This window comes from Nannospalax galili, unplaced genomic scaffold, assembly GCF_000622305.1.
Source record: "Nannospalax galili isolate Female #2095 unplaced genomic scaffold, S.galili_v1.0 scaffold572, whole genome shotgun sequence".
Taxonomy (NCBI): domain Eukaryota; kingdom Metazoa; phylum Chordata; class Mammalia; order Rodentia; family Spalacidae; genus Nannospalax; species Nannospalax galili.
The window spans coordinates 2264452-2283239 of record NW_008331829.1 but is presented as its reverse complement, the minus strand read 5'-3'; the positions used below and the strand labels follow the sequence as shown (position 1 = coordinate 2283239).

Below are 18788 nucleotides of genomic sequence, written 5' to 3'. Positions count from 1 at the left end.
TGCCGTATCGCCGTTTTTCAATCCATAATCAGTAGATACATAAAGACCTGGGTCACCAGTGGAATTAGAGATATTGAAACACTGTATACATCCTGGCACAAGATGATGACACTGTGGAACATCATAAAGAGTCTTTTCTAAAATTGTGAATGGTATACTCATGAGACTCCTAGATCTGGGTGCTAGAGAACACAGAGGACATAATTATTAAATGATACAGCCACATATCCTAGCTAACAAAAGGATGTGCAGCAAATGAGTCAGTGAATTCTACAATTAGAGCAGAAAAAGTGAAAACTAGGGGAAATTGTGAGAGGCAATGACTACATAAGATGGTTTCTCACTCTCTCCTATCAACACTTTGATTCAAATGATTCTCTAGATCAGACTGGCCTGTGGGCATGTCTGTGGGGTACTTCCTTGATTATTTTAATTGATGTGGCAAGACCCAGCTCACCTCACTTTGGAAAGCACCCTTCTCTGGGTCATGTAGTAGTAAAAGTGAGCTGAGAAGTGAGCATGCATGCCTTCCTGTCTCTCTGCTTTTAAATGTGGACGTGATGTGACTAGTTGCTTCCAGTTCCTGTCATGTTGAATTTCCACAATGGTGGACTGTAACTTGGAATTCTGAGCTAAAATAAATCCTCCCTTCCCAAGTTGCTTGCTGTCAGGACATCTTATCAAACAGAGCTGAAACTAGGAAAGCATCCTTGTCTGTAAGACACAAAAATGTCCCCAAACTTTTCCACTATATCCCAGCAGGGCAAAATTGACACCAACCAAGGCCCACCATCCTTGAGTAAATGAAACCTATCAGCCAATTACAATATATAGACTTTACTAGGCATCTATTTTTAAAAGCTGTTTAAAATATAAATTAAATTTATATTTTGAAACTAGGAAAGCATCCTTGTCTGTAAGACACAAAAATGTCCCCAAACTTTTCCACTATATCCCAGCAGGGCAAAATTGACACCAACCAAGGCCCACCATCCTTGAGTAAATGAAACCTATCAGCCAATTACAATATATAGACTTTACTAGGCATCTATTTTTAAAAGCTGTTTAAAATATAAATTAAATTTATATTTAAACTATAAATAAAATTATCAGTATATTTTATAAAAGTTTGCTTGTCATTTAGAAACATACATGATATTTGAAATGAAATGTTATGTGTGAGATTTGCATTAAAATATTTAGAATGGGGAGAGGAGACTGGAACTACACATAGATATAAAGAATCAGGCTCACCATTAGCTGTTTAGCTGATAACTGCTGAACCCGAGTAATGAAATTATATATTCTCCCTTCTGTCATGTGTGATTGAGCTCTAGAATAGCATCTCTTTACAAGTTCAGAATGTATAATAAACAGTGTCCTATAATTTAGCCTAATGATGGAGAAAGAGGAGTTGAGTATGGTAAAGTCTCATATGGTAACCTGTATTCATTGATAGGTACAAAGATGCATGTTGGCAGAAAGCTAGCCTGTTACCTAACTTATTTCTAATCCGAAGGAGTTGAAGTAGTGAAACTTATGTTTCATTAAAGAGGCAGGCATTTAAATATGCAAAATGCACATGTTCCATTATCATGGGAAAAGTGTAAGATCAAGCAGTAACAGGTGAAGACTTCCTAGAGGAAATGTACAGAAAGGGTTTCTGAGGTGGAGAGATTGCTCAGTGGTTAAGAGCACTGGCTGCTCTTGCAAGGGACCCAGGTTTGATTCCTACCACTCACATGGCAGCTAGCAACCATCCATAACTCCAGTTCCAGGGAATCTAATGCCTTCTTCTGACCTCCACAGGCACTGCACGACACAGGTACACTTGTGCACATGCAGGCAATACACTTATACACGTAAAATAAAAATAATAAATAAAATCTTTTTTTAAAAAAAGAAAAAAACATTTCTTACGGTAGAATATTTGACCTGCATCTTCATCTTTAAGGATGATGGCAGTTAATTCCTCAAAGGCTGAGGAGTGGAAAGTTGATTGAAATGATGAAGGCAAGACCCTCTACAGAGGGACCCACACATGAAAACGCGTGAATATGTGAAGGAGCCCAGTGTTCTCAGTGGAACAGAAGGCAGTGTTTCATATCATTGGGGTGTGGGGCCAGAGTGACCCAAGGACAAGAAGTAATAGGGCAATAAGGGGTCGGCTGTGCCACTCGTTTTCTGGGCAAGAGGAAATCAATGAAAGTTTCTAAACAGCAGTGAAAAGGGAATAGATTTTACCGTGAAATCATTGTTGGAGAATAAAAGATGACTTAGTGTGGCAGGACAGGGAAAAGGCTACAAGTTTACACAGTGTTGGTGGGTTTGAGAGGACAGAGAGAGGACAGGGAAAAGGCTACAAGTTTACACAGTGTTGGTGGGTTTGAGAGGACAGAGAGAGGACAGGGAAAAGGCTACAAGTTTACACAGTGTTGGTGGGTTTGAGAGGACAGAGAGAGGACAGGGAAAAGGCTAGAAGTTTACAGTGTTGGTGGGTTTGAGAGGACAGAGAGAGGACAGAGCACAAAATGTAACTGATTTTCAATTCTTACCAGTGTCAACCTATCTTTACAAAGTTTTAGACTGCTGTTTCCTGGTTTTCCCATGGTCCTCTGCCACAGCCTTTCTTGAAACTCCCACAGTGTTCTGTGATGGTTCCTGGGCACGGAAATCTATCCAATCAGATACAAACCTTGAAAGTCATCTTTCCCTAGCACGGCTTTTCCTAACAGCTGCTCTGTTACCCACTTTGCATTCCCGGTTTCTGTCACTCCCCCACACTTTTCTAGGTCACATTTTGACATGCCTGCTTTACACTTCAGGGTGGAATATTTTACTATTTTGCTAAGTCTGACACAGTGCAGTATTTTGATCTTGGTGACTTGATTTATCTGAATTTTCATCAGGATTAATTCAGTGCTAGGGATTTAGTGGTATAATTCAGGTCATTTTGAATTTTAAATAATAATAAGACTAGATTTAGTATCTTGGGAGAGAAATTACAGTTGATAATGAGTACAGGGAGGTGGCAGGAGGGAGAGAAGATTCTTAAATTCAAAGATACTTTCAATGTTTCTAGTTTTCAAAATGTATCATTTGATAGTTCTCTTTCAGGTTTTTGAGCATCCTCTATTTTGGTTTCCAAATGCCTGGACAAGTCTGTATTTCTGCCACCACTGGGAATACAAATCTCTTTACACCATCCTTTGTCATTTTTTTTCTTTTTAAAATTGCTTGAATTCATTAACAAAGTCATAGGTTTCCACTTTTTTGTTTGTTTTGAGACAGGGTCTTCTCACGCAGCAACCCTGGCTGTCCTGGAACATGCTACAATGATCAGGCTGGCCTTGAACTCACGGAGATCCACCTGCCTCTGCCTCCTGAGTACTGGGATCAAAGGAGTGCGTCGTCATGCCCATCCTTCTACATGGGTTTTCATGTGTGTTTTATGTTGGTCGATTTCCCCTTGCCCGGTCTAACCCTCTAGGCTTCACTTGCTCGACTGCTTTTTCCCTCCGCTCCATTAATGCCTCTTTCGTTCCAGTCCTTCCTTGTTTGGTGGCCTATACTCACATTTACTTTCATTTGGATACACATTTCATAGTTAGAGGCTAGGATCAGCATATGACAGCATACCTGTTGTACTTGTCTTTCTGACCCTGAGTTGCCTCACTTAATACAATGTTTTCAGTTCCATCCATTTCCTTCCAATTTTCATAAATTAATCTTTCCTTTAAGGCTTAGTAAAATTCCATAGTATGTATGCACCACATTTTCATCATCCGTTCACCAGCTGATGGGTGTGGAGGCTGGTTCAGTTTCCTTGCTTCTCTGAAAATGCCACTGACAAACGTGGATGCTCAAGCGCTTTGGTAGCGGGACACAGGCTGCTCTGGAAACACGACTGTAGCACGATAGCTGAATCACACATAAGGTCTGTTCCTAGTTTTGTTGAAGCCTCTATGTTGATTTCCATAGTGGCTACACCGGTTTAAATTCTCACTAACAGTGATATAAGGTTCCTCTTTTCCCAGATCTTCGCCATTATTTATTGTCATTTGTTTCCTTAAGGGTGGGCATTCTGACTTGGATGAGATGGACTATCAAGGTAGTTTTAATTTGTATTTATCTGATGGCTAAAGATGTTGAATATTTTGGAAAATATTTATTTACCATTTGTATTTCTTCATTTGAGAACTGCCTGTTCAGATCATTAGTCCATTTACTGACTTTCTTCTGGTGTTTAAGCTTGCAATTCTTTATATATTCAAGATATTAACCCCTTATATGAATATAACTGAGAAGGATCTCTCCCATCTGTTTCTTTTGCTGCACAATGCTTTCTAATTTCTTGAAATGCCATTTTTCAGTTCCTGAAAGGCTTTTTCCTGTGTTACTGGGGTTCTACTCAGAAATTTGTTGTCTACATGACACACTCTGACGTGCTTTGCTGAGGTTTCTCAATGACTGCCATTATGACTGGATGGGATGGAATTGCAATGTTTTATAATTTGCATTTCAGGATCTCTAAGGATGTTGGACATTTTTCATGTTTTGGGCCATGGGAACTTCATCTTTTGAGAACTGTCTGTTCATTCCATTATCTCGTTCATTGCCACATATGTTCTTCACACATTTAGTCCTAATGTCTATAGGGAGAATGGATGGAGTAATCAGAGTAGATGAATGCAGCCGAAAGTATGGGATCCTAGGAAGGAGTGCCTTTATAGATCCATCATTATGTTCAAGCTATATACAACCATTTTAAAAAACAAATGAAACACCATTTGAATGGTGTTTGATCTGAGCGCCTGCGTGAGAACAAGCAGTGTACATCAGGTAGAACAGTTCAAGAAAGACACAATCTGGATTCATAATATGTTTGAATTCAAGTTTAACTTCTGCAAAAGGAAACATGTAATCTCTGGGTATGTGTTGAAGGTTTCCTCCCAGGTCCAGCCCACAAGGGACTGCAGGGAAGGAGGGTTCTGGCCAAGGTGGGGGTGAGCAGCGTGGACACCGGGAGTCAGGTGAGAGCCGGCACTAGGTGAGGTGCCGCGGACTTGTTTATTGCTGGGAAAGGCAGGCCTTATATCTCTCTCCCCCTGCCCCCAGTGTCCCATAAGTTGGTGTGTCGCTTCCTGATAGATCCCCTCATCCAGGCAGATTGTAGGTTGGCTATTTTGCAGAAGCGTGGGCCGAGCTCTCAAAGCTGAAGCTGTGTTCTCTAGTGCAGCCTGTGCTTAAGCCTGGCACTTCCTCTCCTACAGGTGTGTAACTGGATGAACATGCTAGAAGCAATTGTGTACTAAGCCACATTCTGACAAGAACTCACACAGTATAGAGTTCTTCAGGTCTTTGGATCACAAAGAGCAGCATGAGCTGCCTCTGACACTGGAACAAGGCCACAAGCTTCATAACCAGCCTGTTACATTGGTCTCTGCTTTGACATCTGGCCTGGTAAACGCACAGTGTATACCCACACTGGCTCAGATCTTTATTCCAGAGGAAAAACATGTTAGATGGTTATAAAGTACATGTTCAATAAATATGATATTGATTCTTTATCCAGCACCAGCTGTGCCAGACTCCCTGTACTCTAAGAAGATAAAGGAAACCCATCTTCCAGGAGGAGGAAATCCTCTAAAGTGGGAAATTCCCTTTGGCTCTTCCCATAGTGATCATAAGATTAAGGATAATTTTTATTTATTTTATTTTATGTGTATGAGTGTGATGCCCACATGTGTGTAAGTGCACCTGTGTTGTGCAGTGCCTGGTAGAGGCCAGAAGAGGGCACTGGATCCCCTGGAACTGGAGTTAAGGATGGTTATTGGCCACCATGTGGATGCTGGGGACTGCAAGAGCAGTCAGTGCTTTCAATTGCTGAGCCATCTCTCCAGCCCCTAAAGATAATTTTTTTTGGTCTTTTTGAGACAGGGTCTCCCTGTAGCCCTAGCTGTCTTGGATTCACTATGGAGCCCAGGCTGGCCTTGAACTCACAGAGATCTGCCTGCCTCTGCCTCCTGAGTGACAGGATTAAAGGCCTCACCACCACACCCGGCAAGATAAATTTTTAAATAGCCATTCAACCATAATACTATAATCAGATTACATAGCAATTTATATGTACTGACATGGTAAATATACATATATGTGTGTGTATATATATTTACAACTATTTTATATGAGCATTTTAAGGGTATTTAATGTCAAGATGATTTTAAAAACTGAAATTATCACTCATATGTGGACTAAAAATTGCTTCTGTAGAAATTGAGAGAATGGTGACCACCCCAGGGTAAGGTCAGTGAGGGAGGAGAAAGCTTGCTCGGTGCAGAACTCTGGTGCTGTAGGGTGACCACAGATGACACCCCTGTAGACAGTTTATCTTACTTTACCAATTAAAAAAATGAGTAGGAAATAATGTATCATCTTTCATAATATTTATTATTTTGAATCTGCTCCCTCTACCCTGTCAAATTCAAGTTTAATTGTGAATAATTTTATTTAAAATAATTTCCAGAACTTGAAAGCATGGAAGATATTTTCAAAAGCTATTATTAAATATTTCCATTCCAAGAGACCATATATGTCATCCTAAGAAGTATATTGTAGTTATAACATATGCTAGCAAACATACAATTTATACACGAGATATAGTTATACCCTCCTCATGAGTTTTGCCTCTGCAATTAGTGTATTTTGGAGAACATGCTTTAAGGGCCCAAGGCTGTTATAATGACTCTTTCATTGTCTTCAACTCTAGTCCAAGGCACATTTCTACATACGCATTGCATGCTTATTAAGTGCTACATTGTGTTCACATTGAGTTTAAAGACAAGGTAATTTTAAAACAACACTTTCATTCCACATGTGCAGTCTCTATGATCTTCATGTAAAATTTTCACCATAGATGCCACACAATGGAGAAAAGGCTATGTGTTGCAGCCCGAGAGAGATTCAGCAGTTTAGAGTGCTTGTTGCTTTTTGCAGACCAGAGTTCAGTTTCCAGCACCCATAGTGAGTGGCTCACAACTACCTGTAACTCCAGCTCCAGGAGATCCAGTGCCCTCTTCTGACCTCTGTGGGCCTCTGTTGTCACAGGTATGTAAACCTCTACAGATACACAAATATACATATAAATAAAAATAAGATGTTACCAAGAGGGAAATGGAAAAACAAAAGGGTATTCAACTGGGAAGGAAGGATATAGAAAGAACCATGGGGGTAACAGGGAAGAAGGAACTCAAGAGAGGTGTGATAAAAGGAGACAGGTATCATCAAGGGGAAATGGGGGTACTTAAACAGAGGATGGAGGAGGGAGTTTAGACAGGGAGAGAGGGGAGAGAGATAAATAAAGCTTAGGTGGCACAAAAAGTCAGAGGGAAATGTATTAACTCACCTCCCCTCCCAAATACACATACAGTATCTAAACATGGGTGCATGTGTGTGCCTGAAGGCCATGGAACAAGAAACGCAGTGCCAGACAGGAGAGACCTCCCTTTCAGGTTATTGGTCAGGATAGTTCAAGAGACTCCCAAAATAATACAGACTTTTGCCACAGCCCTTGATTACCTTCCAGAACTTGAAGGTAAGACCCTAATGCTGAAGATAGGACATACTTTGGACAGAGGACTTGGAGCAATAGAGCTGGAACTGACCTGGAAGCCTCCTCCCTGAAGACCAGCTCTCTTAGACTGAGAAGATACTATGCAAGCTGCTAAGGGAGAAAAATCAATCAATTGTCCAGTCCAGCTGTAAAGCCTATTAACCACAACTACTGGGACAGCAAACTATCTCTATTGATGCAGTAGTGGCACTTTTATCTAGGGGTTAATCAATAGCTTAAAGTCCTCTCAGTGGGAAGGAACTCATGGGTGACACTGTAAATACAGCTAAATACAGATAGCTAGAGAGGTCATAGATCTTAGACAAAACCCTATATCTGAGATACTGTTAGACAAATGAAATTTCTTACTGTATGCTAAATATTGATCCATATATTACAGAACAATACCATACAACACTCATCAAAGGAGCTTCTTTTTGCAAAGATGAAGGCTATTACAGAGTCCCACAACAGAGAATGTATGCCTGAGAGATGCCCAGTCCTAAATGACACATTTCCAGTGGACCCTCTACATCTATGGCTCATGGAACATAGCAAGACAGGGGCTACACAGAATACTAATATAACCCTCAACCCTCACCAGTGAAATTTTCTCATACGATAGAGTGCGATGCACACAGAAGGCCACAGCTGGCCAAAGTTTAGAGAATAAGAGACTTCAGCATGCATGTCTCTGGACAGGACGCCTATATTAAAAATCACCACCCGGGGCTCAGGGACCATTGCAGAAGAGGGGGAAGAAAGATTGTAAGAGCCAGGGTTGGTGCATTGACATAAGGAAACAGAGGTTTTCGGGCCTCATTACTTAAGGGTGAAGGAGAGTTGATCTTCTTTCAGGGAGTGATTCTAGATAGGCTGACTAGACTCCAGTGGATGAACTTGCACTGATGGATATCTGGCTTCAAATGCTTGACTGAATAAGACCTTACTATATATGACAGAATGCATGAAATCTGGTGTGTGTGTGTGTATGTGTGTGTGTGTGTGTGTGTGTGTGTGTGTAGGGGGAATTGATGGGGGAATGAGGGAAAGGGTCTAAATTTGATTAAGATCTATTATATGAAATGCACAAAACTCAATAAAAACATACATTCAAAATAAAAATAATAAAAAACAAGGAGTACACTTGTGCTGGACAGCTTTGGTTGTCAACCTGATACACCTGGGTTGAGGGCACCTCAACTGGGGAATTACCTCCATTGGACTGGCTTGTGGCTATGTCTGTGGGGCATCTTCTAGATTATTGAGTGATGTGGGAGGGCCCAGCCCACTGTGGGTGGTGCCACCCTGGGCAGGTGGGCCCGTGTTGTATAAGAAATCAGGCTGAGCAGCGGCCAGGGGAGCGAGCCAGTAAGCAGCATTCCTCCATGGCCTGTGCTCCAGCTCCTGCCTCCAGGTTCCTGACCTGAGTTCCTACCTTGGACTCCCTCAGTGACAGACTGTGACCTGGGGGATGTAAGACAAATAAACCTTTTCCTCCCCAAGTTGGTATTGGCCAGAGAGTTTTGTCACATCAGTTGAAAGCAAACTAGAAAAAGACTAAAATTAAAAAATTAATGAAACAAAAAATAAATGTTTAAAAAGTCATTTTAGAAGAAATGTAGAAGAATAAATATGCATCACATAATAAATGTAAAGAAGCATAAATGTGATCATTTCATTACTGTTTTAAGTCAGAAAACAATGCATGTATTTCTCAGAGGCCAATTCATTTGAGTCTGGAGTCTGCCAACATTTGCTTTTCCTAACTACTAAGAATGTAGAGCGTGCCTTCATAATGACTGTAAATATGCCTTGTGCTCAGAACCGGATCTGAGCTTTGGTTTATGAAATTCCACAAGGCACTAAACACATTTTCCATATGTTTCACAATTCAAGTAGGAGACTTGTGGTAGGCTATTATGTAAGATAAAGACTCATATCCGTTGCCATTCAAATTGGATACAAATCAGAATCAAACTACAGAAACAGATTCTAGTTGCATACAAGCACAGAGGATGCCTGCATCTCCATTTGAAGAAAAACCTTCAATTGGGTAAATGATGATATTACCTAGGTTAGTTTATCTTTATTATAATAACAGAAATCTGTTTTCACCTTGTTTATTGCATTACTTGAATAACAAACTGCAGATAACAAAACATCATTAAATTTTCATTCCAAGGATTATTCCTCCTTCTAGCTTTTAGAAGTATCTCATCTTTTCCAATTTCTCTTTTGAGTATAAAAGCTATTTTGCTCCCTGTCACATCGATATCAATATTTGGATTCATTCCTGAAAAAGTAACCTCATATCATTTTATTTTGAATATTTGAATTAAGGCTAAGCCCAAACCAAGGCTATAGTTTTGATCCCATTATATGTATTTCTGTCATTGCTTAATTCTCAAGAATTTCTTAAATATTCAACCATTTACTCCAAGTGCCCCAGGCTCCAAAGAGTAAGACTACAATTTTACCATTTTCATATGCAAATGTTTCTTGCCTTTGACATGTTTCAATTACCTTAGTGTTTCTCATAGAATTTTCTAAGCCAAGAGTTTTTTCTTTTTTGTATTCCCATGTAATGCCACAGAAATTGAAATTCAGTCAAATGTAATTAAAGATTTCAAAGTGTGTACTGTGTCAGAGATCTCACATGTGTCTTTCCTTTCCAATTGTAGACCGCTATTTTTCGGATTAGGGCTGAATGGAAATCAATCAATAACCTGTTTAATAGTCACATGTAAAGCAGGAAAATGAGCAGACAGATGTAGAAAAACAGGTGTGCAGAGTTCCTGGTGAGGAGTGTCTCCATTTTCACCACAAGGCCTGTGTGCCTTGGCTGTCATTACTGATTTAGCAGTCTTCCTATAGTCCAAATCAGGAAAGTTTCCTTGAAGAACAAGTGATGCTAAGCTGCATAAATCACCCTCCCACATGCACGCACACAACGTACAGCTCACTATGGCATGTACACACATCAGACCTAATTACAGTATTATTTAACTAAAATCACTTGCAGTTATTCTGTTTAAGATAACATCAATTCCACTCTGTTGTCTACTTTCCTTCATCTGTAACACATTCTGGACTTTATAAATGTAATTGATAGTAATCCTGACCCCTCCCCCAACACACACACACACACACACACACACACACACGAGACTACTAAAAAGAAAGTTTAATGCGTTATTGTTGACAGTAATGAATTAGAACACACATCACTCATTTTAATGGGTCTGCTTCAATGACACACCATGGTGACCAGGAAAGGATCACACCAAACTCAAACACCTAATTAATAACTTCCCGCACCCTCAGTGGAGGAGACAAAGCATCTTTAGTAAGGTTTTATCTCAAAAAAAAAAAAAAAAAAAAAAAAAAAAAAAAAAAGCTGGGAAAAATGAATTTTGAGACAAAGGCATCTAAAATGCTTATGAGTCATTTCCACCTATGTGAATTAGCAAATTAATGATTGGAGATGATGGTGCTCTTTCAAATGTTCCTTCTTATATAAAGAAATGGACTTGGGATGCCACCCACTGTCAACCTGAATTAACATTCATTACACCACATGCTGAGGAACTCCTAAATGAAATCACACTAAATAATAAGTCATGTCTCTCAGACCTGACTGGGTATGCGTGCTGAAGTCAGAGAGAAAAGGCCAATTCAATTATGTACAATGGTTTCTAATCTGTGAGAGACCGTACTAACTGCACTTAATCGTTAAGGACAGATTACTGTATTTATATCGACATTAGAAAAGATAATTGGACATCAGATGTGGATATTATGCTTGTGAGAATTCATATTATGTTCACGAGAATTCATAAAACACAAGGTTCTACTACAAAACAGTCTTTCAGATAAATTTGAAGTTGGTGTGTTCTAACAAATGGGTGTAAGAATCAAGACTATTATTGATATTATTCAGTCATAAACTCATTCTTCAGACAACTGAGCTAGAAATTTTACACATATGATGGACTGTTTGTCAAAAATGACTAGAGTGTGGGTTAGGTACCTAGTTCACTGGTTAAGCAGGTGCTTAGTATGGACCAGACCCAGGACTTGATCCCTAGCACACAGAACAAAAAGAAACAAAACAAACAATAGACTACTATTATTCTGCTCCCTGTGTGCCAGGTCCTTTCAACATTTCTTTATAATTGATTCTATAAGAGGTGAGATCCGTTTTCCCATCTTGAACCCTTGAATCTGGTTTGACATTAATATTTGCTTTGGCAAATGTGCTGTGGTGTATGTAGCAAGCCTGTGTCTTACAAGATCTTTGGGGTTGCCTTTTTCTCTCCCAAGCTGTCATGTGATCAATTCCAGACTGGTCAGGAGAAGAATGTGCTGGAGCACGGAACATATGGTGAGCTGAGGCTGAGACAGTCACCATGGAGTCTGAATCACAAAGATTGGTGATCTTTATCGATTGCTAGGTTTCTAAGGTTTTTACAGAATGTCAGATTAGTACTGCTTCAAACAAGTGATGGAATCAAACATCCAAAGAACTAAATTTCCCCCAAAATTCTTAAGCCCTAACCCCTGTGATATGATAGAATTAAGGAGTAATTAATTGAAGATTAGTTCAAAAGGATGAATCCCTCATGGTGAGATTAGGGCCCTTGTAACAGAAAGACCTACGTAAGCTTCCTTCCATATTCTGGGATCCAGTCAGAAGGCAGCCATGTGTAAAATATGAGTCTTGCCACTAGAACCCAGCTATCCTAGTAGAACCTAGATATGCTGGTAACTTGGTCTTGGACTTCTAAGCCTAGGAATCTGTGAGAAATGAGTTTGCTGTTTAATGCAGACATCGGTTGGTATTTTGTTTGACACAGTCTGACCTAAGAAAACCATCACAGTATACAATGATGGAGCACCTTTATATTATAGCCCAGAAAAGAGGTAAAAATTGTCCTTTTTGTATCTTTGATGATTGTGCTGGATAGCTTTAGCTGTCAAGTTGACACACCTGGGTGGAGAGAACTTCAATTAAGGAACTGTCTCTATTGAATTGAACTGTGGTCGTGTCTGTGGGGAATTTTCTTGTTTGTTGAGTGATGTGGGAGGAGGCCCAGCCCACTGTGGATGGTTTCAATCATGGGCAGGTATTTCTGTATTATATAAGAAAGCAGGCTGAGCACAGGCCAGGGGAGAAAGCCAGTAAGCAGCACTCTTCCATGGTCTGTGCTACAGGTTCCTGCCCTGAGTTCCTGCCCTGAGTTCCTGTCTCAGCTTCCCTCAGTAATGAACTGTGACCTGGGATATACAAGATGAAATAAACCCTTTCCTCCCCAAGTTGGTTTAGGGTAATGTTTTTAGCACAGTAATAGAAAGCTAACTGGGACAGTAATTGGTACCAGGAGTGGGGCATTGCTGTGGCAGACCTGACCCAGGTGTTTTGGGGAGGATTGGGGAAGTGTTCAGAACTTTGGGCTGGAAAAGCCATTGAGTGCTGAGAGGTTAGTGAGCTGTTGCTGTGGAGCTCGAAACAGTTATGTTGTAGACAATGGAGGCCTAGCTTGTGAAGCTTCAAAGGGAAGTAAAGATTATCAGGGCTGTTTGTATGATATTTTGAACTGAGACTCTGTGGTTTCTGGTCAGCTAGGACTGAAGAATCAGCTGTGATTAAGAAGACAGCAGCACCACTGAAGTGAAAGCTTGCTTTACTGGGACAATTGACGCTGATTAGCTGGGGCTGAAAAATCAGCTGTAAGTAATAAGAGACCAGCATCACTGAGGTGAAATCTGGGGAGTGTTTCTTCCAGGTCAGCACAGAAGCTGTGGTTCCCAGGAGACCGGAGCCTCCATCTCATGCTGGAAGCAGGACATGGTAATGTGTAAGAGTCTCCCGCATATTCTGGGGTTGAAAGGGTGAAGGGGTCATGGACGGAATCCGACGCTTTGCACCCTGAGAGATCATAAGAGCCCATTTGGTGAGGGTGCAGCCTCAGTTTCAGTGATAATCCCAGCTTTTTGGAGATGCCAGGACCATGGGATGACCCCTAAGGGTAGCAGTAGATGTGGAATGAAGCTGGACTGAGCCTATGAAATAAGCTGTGTGTGCTGTGGAGGGCAGAGCCAGAGAAGCAAAGATGCCCAAGCATTTTGGATCCCAGAAGATTGTGAGTGAATCCAGATGTCCAGCCTTGAACTACTTTGCTGGACTTAGGTTATGCTTAAATCTGCTCAATTCTTCCCTTTTGATATAATACATTACTTGTTTTGAATTTTACAGGATACCATAGTTAAGAGACTTAAGAGAAACTTTGAACATTTTAAAGTGTTTGAATTTTTTAAAGACTGTGGGACTTTTTAAGTTGTACTGCTTTATATTGTAGTATTAATTCTAACATGAAATCTTGAGCATAAGGAACGGAAGGTTGTAGTTTATAGTGATGTGTTTTGTGTCAAGCTGACAAGGCGTCAATTGTGCTGAATAGCTTTAGTGTCAACTTGACATACCTGGGTAGAGGGAATCTCAGTTGAGGAGCTGACTCCATTGAACTGGTGTGTGGCCGTGTCTGTGGAGCATTTTCTTGACTGTTGAATGATGTGGGAGGACCCAGCCCACTGTGGGTGATGCCATACTGGGCAGGTGTTTCTGTGTCGTATAAGCAAGCAGGCTGGGCACAGGCCAGGGGAACATGTTAGTAAATAGTGTTCCTCCATGGCCTGTGCTCCAGCTTCTGCCCTGAGTTTCTTCCCTGGCTTCCCTCAATGATGAATTGTGACCAGGGAGATGCAAGGTGAAATAAACCCTTTCCTCCCCAAGTTGGTTTTGGTCAGTGTTTTTATCACAGCAATAGAAAGCTAACTCAGACAGTGATTAAAAGTGAAATATGGCAGAGAGTTGGAGAAGCAACTGCAGTCTCTCCAGGTCCAGCCAAAGTTTTTCAACCCGCATGACTGCATTGCTTGTCAAGGGGTTTCCTGACTCAGAGCATTATTCTCAGTGTGTTCCAGGAAGACTCCCTTTCCACCACAGTGCTTGATCTGTTGCCAACAGAGAGAAAACCTTACATCTGCACTCAAAAACCGTGTGTGAATCCAAACGTGGAGACAGACGTCAGATAAAGATGCTTGTGTTTCTTAGCACCTTGAACAAGTCAGACAAGGAGGTCATATTGCTGACCACGTTTCTCCGGCTCCTGTGATTCGATCGTCGGTTCCTATTTCCATTTTTGTTACCGCAATTTTCTTTCTGCCTTATCGCCAACTGTATAGGTCGCCTGGATCTCAATATGGAGATCTGTATTTCTCTCTTATTGGGAATCTACTATATCTCATCTTTTACCGGTAGATAAGATCTGTCACCCTCTGTAATAGCTTTTACTGACTATTAACTTGACGGTATCCAGAACACCTAGTGGTCAAGCCTCTGAACAAGCCGCTGCACAAGCCTCTGAGGGAATTTCTAGGTTAGGTTAGTCACTGGTCATGCCTGTGAAGGGTAATGTAGATCAGGTAAACTGAGGGAGGAAGGGGGACCTTATAGGTAAGCACCACTATTCTGTCACCAGGTCCTGGACTGAATCAGGAGTGCGTCAGCCTAGCAGGGCATTCATTGCTTACAACATCACTTGAGCCACAATGTGATCTGCTCCTGTTCCATGACTTCCCCACCATGGTGGACTGCATCTTAAAACTGTGAGCCAAAATAATCCCTTCCTCCTTCGAGTCCACTTCCTGTCAAGTGTTTTGTTATGTCACTGAGACTAGGAAGGAACACACCGGCCAAGGACAATGTGTTTCCAGTTCCCTGTAGAGCCCTGACAATTAATAAGGGTGCATTTCCTCTGACCTTACACCCCAAATATTTACTTTTTCTGATTTTCCATTATTTTTTCAGGTACTTTCATTATCTTTGGTAAACAGTAAGGCTGAGACTGAAGAAGAATCCAAACAAAAGAGCCCCTCAGCTTCATTTTTTAATTTACGTTCGATTCCAAAGAGAGAGGTGTGAGGTATTTGTTTTGGAAAGTTCATTCTAAAGACAGAAGTTCAGTTCATGTCTGTCTGTATTAATAAAGAGAGTCGTGGAGCCAACAATGACCATTTTGCTCACTTTATTCAACAGGCCTTATTGAACATCTAAGGTGAGTTAGTCACTGCGGTAAGCACTGAGGTAACCAAGGAGAAGGGGAGAAGTTTGGTGTCTGTGTTTAATCCAAGCACAAAATGAAAGATTTAATATGACATTTTAACCTTTTGTTTGCATACCGTGTTTAAAATATTTTATGGAATAAAATTATTCTATTTTATATTTATTGAAGGTGTATATTATACTCTTAGAAAATATTACTTTGCTGTAAATTTAGATAATCCTTTAGAAAACAACTACTCTGGGGTCAAAATGTCTTAAATCTCTAGGATACCAAGTATATTATTCAAGACAAACACTTCAAAATCATCAGAATATTGTACTGTTTGCTTAATTTTAACCAGAAGAAAAAATAAACACAAAATAGAGCGATTGACATATTAAGGCTATGAACATTGTTCTCAAATACTGAAAATATTTAATTTGCAAATATTTTAATGCAAAAGCACTCACAAAACTAGAAAGGCTCAACTTTATTTTTAATGAAGCCTTTCAGATACTAACAGTAAATACTCATTTTGAAAATATTACAAAGTTAATATTTTAAATCAGCTTTGAGGTCGTGTTCCTTAATGAGTAAATCTGCTCACAGTTTGCCACTGTGTTACTGTCACTTTTATTGGGTTAGGAAATAAAAATGTTGATGTAGAGATGTAGCTCAGTTATAAATCTACTTATTCAGCATGCGTGAAATCCCGAGTTCAATCCCCAGAACCAGGAGATAAAAGGAAATAAAAGTGTAATTTTAATCTGAAAATATATGGAAGTAGAGACAATTTACTATGTAATTTTAAAATACTAAAGCCACCTGATTTTCAAGAACTATGAATGCTTTCAAGATGTGAAGACTAAATAGGCAAATTTTTATTGGTAAGGTTGAGTCTAAAACAATTCCAAAATTTAAGCAAACAATATAAATGCTACTTTGAAACTCTGAATGGAGATCCACACACCAAGAAGCCATGACCACCAGGGAGCCAGAAAAATCTACCAATGACTTTATAGACATACACAGGTGCCAAGGATCTGAGTGCAACCGATTATGACTAGTAATAATCAGATACATACAGACAAGAGACGCATGTACCAATATCTCAGTGTTCTGAGCAAAAACAATAAGTCTTTCTGTAAGAAACAGTATATTTTAAAATGAAATGGAGGTCTTTTTTTTTTCCCAGACAGTTGGAAATTTATTCTTATGAACTCACAGCAATGGTGACATCATGCACAAGATCCACAAAAGCTCAACCCAGACAAAATTGCAGCATAGAAACGAGGAAGTGAGTAAGAAGCCCCAACCTTAGCTGAGGAACTATTGGCAACCAAGAACTTCTAAAGAGGGATAGATAGTTAGCTTTCTTTAAGAGTGTGACATTAGCTAGTTTAACCAGGCTCCAGTTGTTGGGCCTACACTAAAGGGCATATGGGGGCACAAATTTGACTGGATAAGTCATAATGTATATGAAAGAGTATGTGAAACAAGGCAGGGACATTTAGAATGGTGCAGATGGGGAGGGAGTCTAAATGTTATCAACATTGTATGAAATTCACAAAAATTCATTGAAAAAATTTTTAAAGAAGTAAACTGAAAGCCTTTCCTCCAAAACCACCACCCACCCATGGGTGCCTGCCTACTTCCTGTATCACCTCAGCTATTTCACTACTGTTCATATGGGACAGTTCTCTCTAGATGAAATACTATTTATTTCAGCTGTCTTTCCTATGACAGGCTGTATTAACTTACTCTTCTTGTTCCTTCTTTATTTTTTTTTGCCTTGGTCTCCTTTTCCATGATGCTCCTTCCATACTTTTTTTAATAAGAGGGGGGTGATTTTGTCTTATTTTTAATTATTTATTTTTTTTTTGCTCTTAACCACTGAAGCATTGCTCTAGCCCCAAAGTCATGTTTGTTTGTTTTTGTTTTTGTTAATTATTTATTTAATAACCACATAATTAAAAGAAGAATTTCATTACAATAGCATTGACATATTCAATAACAATTTCCACAGCTAAGATGCATCTCTTTCAAAAATTTCCTGTAAATTTTTAGGTTTATAGTTGAATTAATACAGTTATACAATATTGTACTCCATATAAACACTACAAGACATAAAATTAAATGAGGTTTAAACTTTTTTAAAAAAGATCTCCATTTCATTAAATTTATTTATTTTTATCATTTTATGTTTATGAGAGAATTGCCTGTATGGATGTGACTGCACCGGATGTCTTGCAATGCCTGAGAAGGTCAGAAGAGGGTGTTGGAGCCCCCGGAACTGGAGTTATGGACAGCTGTTAGTTACCATGTGGGTGCTGAGAAACAAACCCAGGTTGTCTACCAAAGCAGTCAGTGCTCTTAATCGCTGAACCATCTCTCCAGCCCCGGACTATAAGATTTATATACAGAACCTTGGAAACAATGGCTACAAATTTGATTTATAATAGTCTTTTGCCTGTTTTGGACCACTCTGAAGGTTGTGGGTTGCCCGGAACTCTGCTGGTTTTGTGGTTGTCTAATTTAAAGATCTTCAGATGCAGTTGATGCTAAGAGGTAGACGGAAGGACCTATGTGGTTGTTGTGTAAGAGTGAAACTATCAAATCATGAAAAGTGGATACTGTGGCCCACTTTCCTCCTGGGGTCATTAATTTTACACTTTCCTTTTGGGTGTTTAAGGCCACACAGTTGGTCCAGATAAACCCACTTATTTTTACTCTTAAGGTCTTTTGAGTATCTGTTCCTCAGGGGTCACATGGGCTTGGGAGGAGCCCCTGGCTCCTTTCTTTTACCAGTTCCGCCTATGTAAAGGTAAGTCAAAGGTCCTGCTTGACCATGGTTGGTTTCACTTGGAAGCATGGAGGAAATGATTGCTCTATGTTGACCCTCCTCTTTATAGACTGGACGCTGGTTCAAGTCCATCTGGTGGGGTCTCCTCGGCCTCCTTGATCAAGAGGACAGGTGACCCACCACCATTATAGGACATTTTGAGAGATGCTCATAGTCCCCTGGAATTAGTCGACCTAGGAGGGCAAGGAGTAAAAACTGTCCTTTA

The 18788-nt window shown here is 40.0% G+C and overlaps 1 protein-coding gene across 8 annotated transcripts in view; it reads right to left on the bottom strand.

The window, feature by feature from the left end:
• Nucleotides 1-18788, bottom strand: part of Naaladl2 (N-acetylated alpha-linked acidic dipeptidase like 2) — a 1296606-nt gene that overhangs the window by 7201 nt on the left and 1270617 nt on the right. The window lies entirely within an intron of this gene.